The following is a 4,615-nucleotide window of genomic DNA, read 5'->3' on the forward strand; positions in this document are numbered from 1 at the left end:
TGAGCGACTTCACTTCACTTCACTGAATGTAGCCACAGTAATTAAAATTATAATTTATATAAACAATAAAAGCAAAATAAACTCTGGGCATCGCTTCAAAAGTATTTGAGATGCGATATATATATTCAGAGGAAATGAATGAAATGGATATTTCTTGTTTAATCCTCAGGGTTTTGCACATACTGTTTCTTCGCCGGAAACACTTTCCATAGCTGCTTCCCTGGTTGGTTTCTACCTGTTCCAGAGCTTAGATTGAAATCCCAGGGGAGCCTTTCTTCCCCAGCCTCCAAGATGAAGTTGCTACAACACTGTTCTTTTTCTTGGAACAATTACAGCTTGTGTTTATTTTTTAACATGTTATTGGGTAGTGAATTCATTTCTGTTTTTATCGTCAGCTCCATGAGGACAGGAATCATTTATCACAGTATCTGCAGGACCTACTGGTGATTTATTCATTAGTAAGTACCCAATAAATATTTACGTGAATACATAAGTATCATTTGATTGAACTGTGTGATCAAGTCAGTTAAAAACTTCACATGGAACATAGACCTTCAGTCTTTGAACTTTAAAACAGGTTTTCTTCAGCACCAATTTATTCTCTTAAGCAAAGCTAAGTGAGAAGCAAATAATTAATTTAGTCCAATTTCAGAATTCTATTTATCTTGTAGATTAGATAATTACATCAGTAGGGTTGGTTGAAAATAATGTGGAAAGGCTTCTTTTCATCCTAGTGGATAGGGTAAGGGAGCAGGTCCTGGAATGGGCCTCTCCTTTTAAATACGATCTTGTTCCCAGCTCTGGAGCGCAGGATGGGCACGCTGCCTTGTCCCACCTGCTGTTTCTGTTTGTTTGATGCAAAGAGGACAATTTAGAAAACCTCTTTTTGGTTCAGGAGATCCTACCAGAGGAAGAAACATAGGACCTGCCTGCCAGCCTAGAATTTTAATTAAAAAAAAAAAAAGAAAATAATGTGGAAAAATAGGACATCACTTTAGGCAAGTCATGTCTTACTCAAGGTCTCAGTTTCCTTGTCTGAACCTTTAGGATATTTTCCTTTCTTTCTCTGACATTTTGGCACCTGAAATGATTTAGGCTGGTGGATCACCATTCAGGGAACCCATCAAAATCACATGGGAGGTTTTTCACACTATTCGTAACAGCCCCATCAGGACCTTAGGGAAAGAGGTTGGGGCATGTATATTTTAAAGCAATAGATCTGATAGAGTGCCTGATGAACTATGGAATGAGGTTCGTGACATTGTACAGGAGACAGGGATCAAGACCATCCCCATGGAAAAGAAATGCAAAAAAGGCAAAATGGCTGTCTGGGGAGGCCTTACAAATAGCTGTGAAAAGAAGAGAAGTGAAAAGCAAAGGAGAAAAGGAAAGATATAAACATCTGAATGCAGAGTTCCAAAGAATAGCAAGAAGAGATAAGAAAGCCTTCCTCAGCGATCAATGCAAAGAAATAGAGGAAAACAACAGAATGGGAAAGACTAGAGATCTCTTCAAGAAAATCAGAGATACCAAGGGAACATTTCATGCAAAGATGGGCTCGATAAAGGACAGAAATGGTATGGACCTAACAGAAGCAGAAGATATTAAGAAGAGGTGGCAAGAACACACAGAAGAACTATACAAAAAAGATCTTCACGACCCAGATAATCACGATGGTGTGATCACTGACCTAGAGCCAGACATCCTGGAATGTGAAGTCAAGTGGGCCTTAGAAAGCATCACTAGGAACAAAGCTAGTGGAGGTGATGGAATTCCAGTTGAGCTATTCCAAATCCTGAAAGATGATGCTGTGAAAGTGCTGCACTCAATATGCCAGCAAATTTGGAAAACTCAGCAGTGGCCACAGGACTGGAAAAGGTCAGTTTTCATTCCAGTCCCAAAGAAAGGCAATGCCAAAGAATGCTGAAACTGCCGCACAGTTGCACTCATCTCACACGCTAGTAAAGTAATGCTCAAAATTCTCCAAGCCAGGCTTCAGCAATATGTGAACCGTGAACTTCCTGATGTTCAAGCTGGTTTTAGAAAAGGCAGAGGAACCAGAGATCAAATTGCCAACATCTGCTGGATCATAGAAAAAGCAAGAGAGTTCCAGAAAAACATTTATTTCTGCTTTAGTGACTATGCCAAAGCCTTTGACTGTGTGGATCACAATCAACTGTGGAAAATTCTGAAAGAGATGGGAATACCAGACCACCTGATCTGCCTCTCGAGAAATCCGTATGCAGGTCAGGAAGCAACAGTTAGAACTGGACATGGAACAACAGACTGGTTCCAAGTAGGAAAAGGAGTACATCAAGGCTGTATATTGTCACCCTGCTTATTTAACTTCTATGCAGAGTACATCATGAGAAACGCTAGATTGGAAGAAGCACAAGCTGGAATCAAGAATGCCAGGAGAAATATCAATAACCTCAGATATGCAGATGATACCACCCTTATGGCAGACAGTGAAGAGGAACTAAAAAGCCTCTTGATGAAAGTGAAAGTGGAGAGTGAAAAAGTTGGCTTAAAGCTCAACATTCAGAAAACAAAGATCATGGCATCCGGTCCCATCACTTCATGGGAAATAGATGGGGAAACAGTGGAAACAGTGTCAGACTTTATTTTTGGGGGCTCCAAAATCACGGCAGATGGTGACTGCGGCCATGAGATTAAAAGACACTTACTCCTTGGAAGGAAAGTTATGACCAACCTATATAGCATATTCAAAAGCAGAGACATTACTTTGTTCGTCTAGTCAAGGCTATGGTTTTTCCTGTGGTCATGTATGGATGTGAGAGTTGGACTGTGAGGAAGGCTGAGCACCGAAGAATTGATGCTTTTGAACTGTGGTGTTGGAGAAGACTCTTGAGAGTCCCTTGGACTGCAAGAAGATCTAACCAGTCCATTCTGAAGGAGATCAGCCCTGGGATTTCTTTGGAAGGAATGATGCTGAAGCTGAAACTCCAGTACTTTGGCCACCTCATGTGAAGAGTTGACTCATTGGAAAAGACTCTGATGCTGGGAGGGATTGGGGGCAGGAGGAGAAGGGGACGACAGAGGATGAGATGGCTGGATGGCATCACTGACTCGATGGACTTGAGCCTGAGTGAACTCCCGGAGTTGGTGATGGACAGGGAGGCCTGGCGTGCTGCAATTCATGGGGTCCCAAAGAGTCAGACACGACTGAGCGACTGAACTGAACTGAGTGTGATCTAGTCCAGTACCTTCTGTAGAGGCACTTGTAAACTTTCACCAATCCTCTGCTTCACAAAATTGCTCAACTCTGTCAGAGATTTCAACACTGAAGTTGCAAGCGCTTTAGCTCTAGTTACTTTATTGTTCTTCTTACAACTTGTAGTCAGACTTGTTATCCATTGGGCAACTGGCCCCAACCCTGTTCTTCTTTTTGGATTCATTTACTCATTTTGATTCATTCTTAACTTTCGATTCTTTCAACAAAAAATAACTGACGAAAAAAAATCAATAGCAGTAAGCATATATGAATCTGAGAAGCCTTCCTGGAGGAGGTGACATTACAAATAGAGTTCTTTTATGCACAAGGGACGGGAGGAAAGATTGGGGGGAAATGAGCAAGAGAGGAATAATGTTAGCAAAGCTCATAGGCAAAAAGGATCATGGGTTATAGAAGTCAGAAAAGGTGATGGGGCCAAATTTTACAAGCTTTGTAGTCCATGTCAAGAAGGCTTTAGAAGTAGTTTAAGGCCAATACTACTGGCCTTAGAATAGGCCAAGGGAATGATGTCATGTGAATTATGTTATAGAAGCATCTTTCTGGCAGCCTTGTAAGGGATGAACTGGAGGGGAGAACCTGAAGCTGGGCACACCAGAGAGGAGACTGGTGGAATGGTCTGATCAGGGCAGAGAGACAGTTGGGTAGCAGAAAGGAGGTACAAGTCATAACCTGATGTCTGATTTGGGCAACTGAATGGATGAACAGGGGACTGGAAAGGAAGGTGATGGAAGACCTCAGAAGAACTGTATATAGCTGAAATTATCGAACAGGTATCTGAAGATTTGTAGACTCAGCCTTTGGAGTTCTACCTGCCCCTTGGCCTCCCCAGCCTCTGCTGCTGCTACTGCTGCTGCTAAGTCGCTTCAGTCGTGTCCGACTCTGTGCGACCTCATAGACGGCAGCCCACCAGGCTCCCCCGTCCCTGGGATTCTCCAGGCAAGAACACTGGAGTGGGTTGCCATTTCCCTCTCCAATGCATGAAAGTGAAAAGTGAAAGTGAAGTCACTCAGTCGTGTCCGACTCTTAGCGGCCCCATGGACTGCAGCCTACCAGGCTCTTCCGTCCATGGGATTTTCCAGGCAATACTGGAGTGCGGTGGTGCCATTGCCTTCTCCTCTGCTGAAAGGTCTAAGCGCTTTTCCTGAGACGTCAGGGCCACCTCCGGGACTCCAGAGGTCGCTGCAGCCACTACAGCCCCTCTAGGCTCGCTCCGGTCCACTCTTAGGCCGAGGCGGCCTCTCGGTTAGCAGGCGGGAATGTGCGTGCACTCCCCCGCCGGCAGGGGGCGCCTGTGCGCAGACGGGGCCCAGGGCGCGCGTGCGCGCGCGGGGGCCGGCACCGGAAGTGTGCGGTTGCCAT

Source organism: Bos taurus, chromosome 7 (assembly GCF_002263795.3).
Source record: "Bos taurus isolate L1 Dominette 01449 registration number 42190680 breed Hereford chromosome 7, ARS-UCD2.0, whole genome shotgun sequence".
Taxonomy (NCBI): domain Eukaryota; kingdom Metazoa; phylum Chordata; class Mammalia; order Artiodactyla; family Bovidae; genus Bos; species Bos taurus.